Here is a 10,838-nt window from a genome sequence, read left to right on the forward strand (position 1 = left end):
GGGTTAGCTCCCTCCCTGGCCAGGGCTTGAACTCAGGCCATAGCGGTGATAGTGCTGAGACTTAACCTTACGCTGCCAGGGAGGCCCCCCAGAATATTTTCTTTTTTAAAATATTTATGCATACAAAAACTGGGGTTTAGGCCCGAGGTGAGGTTGGGGGGAGGGCCAGTGAGAGGATTCATCAGAGACAGTGGAAAGCAGAACAGGCGGATCTACTGAAATACACTGAAGGGAGCAGCAAGTGAGACAGGAGAGGTCTGCTGTACCATATAGGTTAGCTCCCTGGCCAAGGATCTAGCTCATACGGAATTGGCTAGTGATAGCTTGATAGCCCTGAACTTTAACCCTTGTGCCACCAGGAAGGCCCCAGAATTTTTGTTTTTTTAAACACAGAGGGGGGAAAATGGTCCAACATCTATCATCTATTTAAATAAAAATACTGACATGTAATAGATACGCATTTTGAAAAGGTAACAAACACTACAGTAAAATGACAAGCTACCTTTACTTACTGGCTTGATCTTTTCCTCCAAGAATAACCACTGTTATGTTAATTTCTTTTTTTTTTTTTTTTTTTTAATAGAGGCATGTTTTTCTTTATTTGTTTGCTTGTTTGTTTTTTTGTTTTGTTTATACATGCACTGGGTACAGTCAGAGGCGTGGGAGGGTGAGAGAATTCACCAGAGCCAGAGCGGGGAGCAGAGCAGGCAGAAGGACCTAAGTACACTGCTGAGGGGAGCAGCGGGCGGCAGGAGAGGTCTGCGCACCATGTGGGACCCTCCTCCGGTGGCCGAGGAGCAGCCGGGGATTGAACCGGCGCCGCGGAGGCCGCGGGCAGCTTCGCAACCCAGCGCTCAACCGCTGCGCCACCGGGGAGGCCCTATGTTAATTTCTTAAGTGTATACATATATGTAGCAAATCATTATACAAAAGAGATTTTTATTTACTATATCTTTGTTTCAATGGTTTTAAATATCTTTATTGCCTCTGCCACCCTGATCCAACCATCATCAACTAGTCTGCCCTTTCTTTAGCCAGCTTCTAGTTAGTTCTGCATACATTATAGCTGGAGATCTTTTTAAACTTGTCAGGCATTCCCTTTTATAAAAGTTTTCATGATTTGATTGCATAAAGACTAGACCTTTAATGCTGACTACAAATTGGATACTAACTAATATCACTATTCCTTCCCTATATTTCACAATATTACAAAAACTTCTGGGCCTCTTAGACATTTGTTGAGAAAAAATTTCAGCCAACCAGTCTGAAGTCTTTGTATCCAAAAGCCCAACTAGTTAAAACATTTGGTAAATCATGAGTCAGTATGTTTAGTTATCTATTGATATTTCTAGATTGGAATTTAGTGTTTTTAATTCCATTTTAATGGATATTATATTGGGAATTTGCTGTAGAATATACTTTTTTTTACTTGCTATAAACCAATTGACATATGTCTTAAGAACTTTTAAGTCAGTACTAATCTGATCCAAATTATTGATACTGGAACTTTATTGGTTATGTACAAGGTTCTGTGTATCTTAAGTTATTTTCATACAAGAACTGGGGTACAGGCCAGAGGTGTGGGGTTGAGAGGATTCACCAGAATCGGAGTGGGGAACAGAACAGGCAGATTGACTGAAATACAGTGCTGAGGGGAGCAGTGCGGAAGACAGGAAAGGTCTGCTGCCCATGTGAGTAGCTCCCTGGCTGGCTTCATAGTGCTGTGCTTAACCCCTTGTGCCACCAGAGAGGTCCCTACATAATAGTTCTTAAAGGAACTCTTCCACTAGAATTTGTTCTATATGTATCAAAATTGTGAGAAACCACTCACTACTTCATTTAGGATTTGACTTGGATTTTACAACAGCTCACAAAATAACCTATGATTAATTAGAGGAGGGAACACCAAATGAGAAGATGGAAATAGAGGTTTAACAGAGTTAGTAATTATAAAGCCTTGAAAAAAATTCAATATCTAAAATAAAAAGTAGATAGGATTAATAGCAGATTATACTACCAAACAAGGATAGCTAAGACATGACCTTAGAAAATATCCAAAATAAAGCACAGAAGAAAGTGCAATGTATTTTATGAATTTATTTTGTGTACAGCAACATTGTTAAACTGTCACTCCAATAATTTGGGAGATTTTCTTTTTTTTTTTAAGAGGCATGTATTTTTATTTATTTATTTATTTGTTTGTTTGTTTGTTTGTACATGCACTGGGTATAGTCAGAAACGTGGAGGGTGAGAGAATTCACCAGAGCCAGAGTGGGGAACAGAGCAGGCAGAAGGACCAAAGTACACTGCTGAGGGGAGCAGCGGGCGGCAGGAGAGGTCTGCGCACCATGTGGGACCCTCCTCTGGTGGCCGGGGAGCAGCCAGGGATCGAACCAGCACCGTAGAGGCCGCGGGCAGCCTTGCAACCCAGAGCTCAACCGCTGCGCCACCGGGGAGGCCCTGGGAGATTTTCTATATAGGAATTTATTTATTTTAAAGATTTATTTACACAAGAGCCAGGGTACAGGCCAGATGCACGGGAGGGTGAGAGGATTCACCAGAGACAGAGCAGGGAACAGAACAGGCAGACTGACGAAATACACTGCTGAGAGGAGCAGCAGGTGAGACAGGAGAGGTCTGCCTCGCCATGTGGGTTATCTCCCTGGCCAGCCGGGATCGAACCGGCGCTGCAGAGGCTGCAAACAGCCTCGCCGCGCTGCGCTCAACTGCCTGTGCCACCAGGGGAGGCCTATATAGGAATTTAAATCATCTGTAAATACTGGGATTTCTCCACTCCACCTCCACCTTTCCAATCCTTAAACATTTCACTTTTCCTTCTTTTCTTGCTAGCTAGGACCTAATAATGACTGTGGGTGTGGCCACCAACTTCTGAGGTAACACCTAAAAATTCCTGCCTTCTGATACTCACACTTGCACTCCCTCCCACATTGCATCAGAGTTTGGTGATAAAATAATAGCACAGAGCAGAATTGACAGATGTCACTTCCAAGATTAGGTTACAAAACACTGTGGCTTCGGTTTGTATACTCTTTGACTTTCTCTTTCCTAAATCAATTGCTCTGGGAGGAGCAAGCTGCTGTGTGCTTCACTTTTTGTTTGTTTCTTTTTTTTTTAAAGACTTTATTTATTTATTTTTGCATAGATCTGGGGTGCAGGCAGGTGAGAGGATTCACCAGAGAAAGAGTGAGGCACAGAACAGACGAATCTACTGAAATCCACTGCTGAGGAGAGCAGTGGGCAAGACGGGAGAGGTCTGCTGCACCGTGTGGGTTGCTCCCTGGCTGGGGATCAGGCTGCTGCAGTGATAACACTGAGAATTAACCCCTAGGCCACAAGGGAAGGCCACTTTTTGTTTCTTTAATTTGATATCCTTTATCAAATTAAGGAAATTTATTTCTAGTTTGATAAGAGCTTTTGTTTTAATCATGTGTGGATGTCATATTTTATCAAATGTTCTGTATTTCTGAGATGATCATATTTCTGCTATATTAATCTTTTTGATTAATTTTGGCTTTGCTAATCTCTATTGCACATATATCTTCCATTTCTTTCTGTGCCTGTTACTTCTTCCACTTTTGGTGTTTCTGTATTTCTGCTTTCTTTTTTCTTAAGTTGGGCTAATAGTTCATTAATTTTGAGCCTTTTTTTCTAATATAAACATTTATGGTTATGGATTTTCCTGAAGTACTGCTATAACAACACAAACAAAACACTTCTTAAAAGCTTACTATTTATTAAATTTTTAAAGTGTATAGATCGTGGTTTTTAATGCAACCATTTAGAACATTTCATCATGTCAAATAGAAACCCTACCCCTTTTAGTAATCACCATTGTCCCGAACCTCTGGCAACCACTAACCTACTTTCTGTCTCTATGGAGTTGCCTATCCTGGACATTTTATATAAATAGAATCATGCTATATGGCTTTTGTTTTCACTGTAAACCCATGTACCACCACATCCTCTGCACTGCCTCCTTTAACACGGTGGACTTCCACATTACATTTATCACAGAAAAAAAATTACAGGGCTTCCCTGGTGGCGCAAGAGATTAAGACGAAACCTATGAAGCTATCCGCAGCCACAGCAGCACGAGTTCAATCCCCCGGCCAAGGAGCTACCCACGTGGCGCAGCAGACCTCTCCTAACGCCCACTGTTACCCTCAGCAGTATATTTCAGTCAATCTGCCTATTCTGTTCCCCACTCTATCTCTGGTGAAACCTCTCACCCCCCCCCCCCCCCACACACACACACACCTCTGGCCTGTACCTCTGGCCCAGTTCTTGTATGCATAAATGAATAAAACTTATTAAAAGTTACACTCTAGGGCCTTCCCTGGTGGCACAGGCAGTTGAGCGCAGTGCTATAAAGCTGTCTGCAGCCTCTGCAGCACCAGTTCAATCCCTGCCGGCCTGCAAGAATCCCACATGGCACAGCCAACCTCTCTTGTCTTGCCCTTTGCTCCCCTCAGCAGTGTACTTCAGTCAATTTGTCTGTTCTTCTCCCCCCTCTGTCTTTGGTGAATCCTCTCACCCTCCCATGCATCTGGCCTGTACCCCAGTTCTTATATGCATGAATAAATAAATCTTAAAAAATAAATAAAATAAAACTGCCTCCTTTAAAGTAAAAAGGTTACACTAAAGTTCAAACATTTTTGCATTTTTTGAAATTAAATTGTATAAAAACTAAATATTTACATAATAATAAACATTTCCATTTAAGATTGTGAATACACTTGAGCCTTCTACATTGATCTCAGGGCCACATGGGTGCTATTTGAAGTCATCAAGATTGTCCTCCGCTTTGGTTTTCTTAGTCTCTGACTCTCTGCCTCTGATTCCTCCAGGGCTGATGTGGCTTTGGGAACAATAATGGCTGCAGGATTTACAATAGTTGTAGTAGCTACAGTCACAGTCTCTTCCATCTTTTTTTAGTACTTATTTAATTTTTTTTTATGTTACATTATTATATATTTGGGGGTAATTTTTTTTTTAAAGATTTATTTATTTATTTATACAAGCACTGGGTACAGTCAGAAGCACAGGAGGGTGAGAAAATTCACCAGAGCCAAAGCAGGGAGCAGAGCAGGCAGACTGATGAAATACACTGCTGAGGGAAGCAGCGGGAGTGGCAGGAGAGGTCTGCGCGCCATGTGGGACCCCCGCCGGTCGCTGGGGGACCGAACCGTCCCTACAGAGGCTGCGGGCAGCCTCACAACCCAGCGCTCAACCACTGTGCCACCGGAGAGGCCTTTGGGGTAACTTTTTTATTGAGGTAACTGGCTTACAACACTATGTGATTTAGGGGACTAGGTTCATATCTATTCAGATGTATGTTACCACAATACACCCCACCATCAAAGCACCAATAATTACAATCAGGTCTTCTTTCCCCTTTGTTTTGCTGAATAGCCTTTTAGTGATTCTTATCATCTTGTTTTCCTTTCTCCCTCCTTTTTTGCAATTCCTTTAGTCTTTTTTTTTAAGATTTTATTTTTATTTGTTTATGCATATAAGAGCTAAGCTCTAGGCCAGCGGTATGCAGACTAAGATGATTCACCAGGGACAGAGTGGGGAGCAGAACAGGCAGACTGACGAAATACACTGCTGAGGGGAGCAGTGGACGAGACAGGAGAGGTCTGCTGTGCCATGTGGGTTAGCTCCCTGGCAGGGGATCGAACTCATGCCATAGTGGCTGGCGATAGCTTGATTGCACTGAGACTTGAACTCCTGTGCCACCAGGGAGACCCTCCTTTAGTCTTTTTGACAGTACATTTTGACTGGTTTGTAGAGGGTGACAGACTGGAGAGGGAATGGAGGTGTTTGGGGTTGTTTAGCTACCAGGTGAGGAGAAGCAGAGACAGATGAAAACTGGAGATCTGAGGAGTTTGAGGCCTCTGGGAGTTAGAAAGCTATTTAATCATCAGGCCTTCTAGGTGGATCAGTTCAGGGGAAGTCCCCTTTCCTATGCTTTGATGATAATGAAGGCAACTTCGCTTGGTGACTATGGAACTGCTTTGGGAGGTGAAGAATGGAAGGCCAGATACTTTGGGAATTGAGATGGTGATACCCTTCATTTAGAAGGTTGAGAGGGTAAGTATTTGTGTTTTGGAGATTAGCTTCTTGGAAAGCTGAGCATTGATGTCAGGGGGGCATGACGGCCAGGAGGGAGGACACTTTCCTGGTGGGAGATCTGCCCTTCCTTGGGGCAATGAGAAGGAAAATTGCATCTTCAGGAGGGTGGTGGGAAGAAAGGACTGCTTCTTCAATGACTTAAGGGAAACTCTCTGGTGTTTTATGGTGATGGTCTTTCCTGGGAAGCTGCCTATAAACCTTACCATTTCGTACATGGGACCTTTTTGGATTGTTCATCGTGATCTGAAGAGGATGAGTGAGAATCAGATGAAGACTGATGATTTTGTCATCTGCTTTGGTGTCACTGCTGCACAGAGTCCCAGTAACCCATTTGCTAAATTCTGATTCAGAGCACTCTACTTTTCTAGGCTTGTGTGCTGGTCTATGTGTTCTTTTCTCAGCAACTTTGTATTTGGTCCCTTACCTGAAGGTCTCCTGGAGTGTCAGAAACATGGCTTTTTCTGGTATAACTTGACTATTGGGGTGTTGGGGATGATGGCTTTTTAGCAGTGGAGTTACTAGACCTGATGACTGGTGCCTTTGCCCTGAGGGCTTGCAGAAGGAGAAAACCTGCAAGTTTTCCCAGTGGGGCTAGATGTCCTCTTAGGAGATTTCTCTGTCTGTGACCAGGAACAAGACAAAGAAGATGATGCACTATTCCTAGACAAGGATGTTGATGAGGGCCTTCTTCATCTCACTGGAGATCTGCTCCTTCCATGCCGGGGTGGAGTTCTTCCAGGAGATAGTTGCCTTGTCTGGCCATCTTCCAGGTGACTGTAACCTTTATGGGACTGTGGTCTCTAAACTGAGTATGAGAAGGAAAGTGAGATCCTAGTTGAATCTCATTTTCCTTTGGTTTTTGGGAAATATTTCTGGAGGTTCTTTAGATTGTGGTACAGGGTCAGCCTTGGGGACTTCCAGAATACACTAGTAGATGTGTATTCAAGTTTCTTTCCACTTTTTCTGAAGACCCTGGGGTGCTGGAGTTTTATCCTCTCTGGAGCAGGGAAAGGGTCTTGGTTCTATGATGAGATTAAGCGTGACTCTGCTTTTTCCATTTTCTAACTGAGTGGGATCATCTTGTAGGGGAAGAAGATCTAGATTTGATTCTTGTCGGGCTTCAAGACCTCTCCCTTTTTTCTCTTCCTTATCTCTCTTATCTTTGTCATCATCTTACTTTTTAAAAGATGCCATTTTTTTCTTGTTTAATCTGTTTTATTTCTTCTTTCTTCAGTTATAGGAATGCTGAAGGGACTCCAGCAATGTTTCCTTGTGCACTGAACAACAGGGGCTACAGTTCCTCCATAAACTCTGCAGCATTTTTTCCATTCAAAATTTTTTCCATTCTATTCCCATTAGGTTGATTCATTTCATTTTATTTCTTTTATTATTTTTTAAAAAGGGGTCTTTTGTTTTTTATTTTTATTTTATTTTTTGCAAGAGTTGAGAGGATTCATAGACAGGATGAGGAGCAGGTCAGGTGGATCTACTGAAATACACTGCTGATGGGGAGCAGTGGGGGAGACAGGAGAGGTCTGCTGGGTCATATATGGGTTAGCTCCCTAGTTGGGGATCACTTAGGCCACAGTGGTAACAGCACTGCAATTTAACCCCTAGGTCTCCAGGCAGTCCCTGATTCACCTCATTTTAGAGTCTGGATTCTCCAAATACACCCAAGAGAGTTTGGTCAGAACCACATGGGAACACTTACTCTGCTGTGACCGAACAAGGTGATGGTACTACATACTTTACAAGGAGTAACTTCCCTTTTGATTCCCTTATATATATATTTAATATGTATTTACCATATATTTTAAGTGGTTTAAAGCCACTTAATAATTACATATGAATATAATTATATAAAATTAAATTATAGAGATACATATATCAATATATACTATTATATATACCATATTTTATGTAATATTTTTATTTTAGTATTTTTAAAAATACACAAATGTTTTATTGGCCATTCAACACCAGAACATCAAGACTGTAAATGAAAGGGAAGTGAGACAACAGAAGATGAAAAACAACTGCAAGGTATGAATTACTGTCCTGACCATAATTTAAATAAAATAAAGACCAATTTCTTGTCATGAAGGACTTTTTCAGACATTCTTCATCGATCTTAGGAATGTCCATTTGTTTAAAAAAAGGGAAAGAAATCTATCTGTCAGTTCCCATCTCTTATACCTCTTTGGTCAAAGCTTGTCCCAGAATATTGATCCTTGTCCAATGTCTCCAGTCAGTTCCTAGGGAAGACATCTGGGTCTCCTGGTTCATTATTTCAGCTGAGTCTGGAAATGGTTTAAGCAGTCAGAGTCTCTGCAGGTATGTTCATAAACTTTCACATAAACAAAATGCGAATAGTAGTGAGCAAGAGAGAGAAGACAACCGAGAAAATAAAGAGTTAGAACCCAAATTTTCCAATGTATAACACATTAGAATCATCTGACATTTGAGAAATCTTAGCAATAATGAACTGTTCAAATGACCTCTTTCTTTCTGCATTAAAACATTAACATTTAGGGCCTCCCTGGTGGTACAATGGATTAAGATGCAGCCTATGAAATTATCCATAGCCACTGCAGCACAAGTTCGATCCCCAGCCAGGGAGGTACCCACATGGCGCAGCAGACCTCTCCTGTCTAGCCCGCTGCTCCCCTCAGCAGTGTATTTCAGTCAATCTGCCTATTCTGTTCCCCACTCTGTCTCTGGTGAATCCTCGCACTGCCCCTCTACCACACACCTCTAGCCTGAACCCCAGTTCTTGTATGCATAAATAAATAAATCTTTAAAAAAAATTAACATTTAGTGGCTCAAAAACCACTTAAAATATGTCATTATATTAATATATTATTACATATTAATATACAAACATAATATTACATATGTTATCAGAAAGTTAATATATAATTTATACTTACTATGTATAAAGTAGTTTCTTTTTTTTTTTTAAGATTTATTTTTTATTTATACAATAGCTGGGGTACAGGCCAGAGGTGCTGATGGTGAAAGGATTCACCAGAGACAGAGTGGGGGGCAGAACATGCAGATGGACTGAAGGCACTGCTGAGGGGAGCAGTGGCGGGCGCGACAGGAGAGGTCTGCCACGCCATGTGTGAATCTCCCTGGCCTGCCAGAAATCGAGCCCTCACATCAGAGACTTTGGACAGCTTCACAGCACTGTGCTCAACTCACTGAGCCACCGGGGAGGCCCTGTATAAAGTAGTTTCTAAGCAACTTAATATATTAGCAAATATACTTATTTCTTATGTAACTTAAACATATAGGCTTATTCTAAGTTACAATTTTTGTCATAAGTTCTTCTATCTCTCATGAATTGTTTTTCAGAAGTATTTCAAAGTTCCCAAACTGAAAAGGTTTTTCTAGTTATTCTCCTTTTATTACTGTCTAATTGAGTTGCATTAAGTGATCAGGTATTGATTGTATGATATTAATCCTTTGAAATCTATTGAGGTTAGCTTTATGGTGTTGTTGTGCCCAAGGTCAGCAGACTCGGCGAGCCTAGCCTCCAAGAATCCAAAGACAGCTGATGCAAACACAAAAGGGAGTTTATTTCAGACTCGAGTCCGGGTTCACGGCACCTACCAACGTAGTGGCAGATAGCGAGAGCCCCAAACAAAGGAAGCAGGGGTCTTTTAATAAGGTTAAATTATGCTGGCAGTTACTCATTGGCTACAAGGATGCGTTCTCCAACTTTGCCCGGCTATCATTCTAAGCTGACTGGCCAGGCCAAGATGCAGCTCCAACCTGCAGCTCCAATTACAGCAAGTTCACCCTCATTGGTGACCGGAGAGGAAGGGTGGAATGAGGGTTCACACTATCTCTGGAATGCAGTCTTTTCCCAGCAAAACCTAAAATTCTAAAATGGCAGTTACATAAAGCAATGGCTAAGAATACTTATACTTGGTTCCACAGTGTAGTACTAAGGTTACTTTTCAGAATGTTTCATATGTTCCTAAAGTAATGTACAGACTCCCACTATAATATATGTATACATATATTTGTAATGTTATGTATGTAATATGTATACATATATTAACTGTATCGCTATATATGTTATCTAATTATTGTGTTATTCAAATCTTCTATAACCCTTAAAATGTACACAAACATATCAAAGATTTGTAGAGGACTATTCATAATTGGCTTATTCACTGTAAGAAATGTGGTAGCTATATAACTGAGTTGATCAGATCACCCTTAACAACAGGGTGTGCTGTCAATTCACATAGCAGTGTAGTGGACACTGCTAATACTGGCTTGAGAGACAGCTGGTTGTAAAATTTTTGGATATTTTCAAACCAGTTGTTAAACACAGCCATTATTTAAAAAACAGTTATGGGGCCTCCCTGGTGGTGCAAGGGATTAAGCACCACACTATGAAGCAATCCACAGCCTCTGCAGCACGAGTTCGATCCCTGGCCGGCCAGGGAGAAAACCACATGGCACAGCAGACCTCTTCTGTCTCACCTGCTGCTCCCCTCAGCAGTGTATTTCAGTCAATCCGCCTGTTATGTTCCCCATTCTGTATCTGGTGGATTCTCTCACCCCCTGCATCTATGGCCTGTACCCCAGCTCTTGTATGCATAAATAAATAAATCTTTAAAAACAAAAATAAAATAAAAAACAGGTATTATGATAAATTACAATTA

This window comes from Talpa europaea, assembly GCF_964194135.1.
Source record: "Talpa europaea genome assembly, chromosome: 6".
NCBI classification, from domain to species: Eukaryota; Metazoa; Chordata; class Mammalia; order Eulipotyphla; family Talpidae; genus Talpa; species Talpa europaea.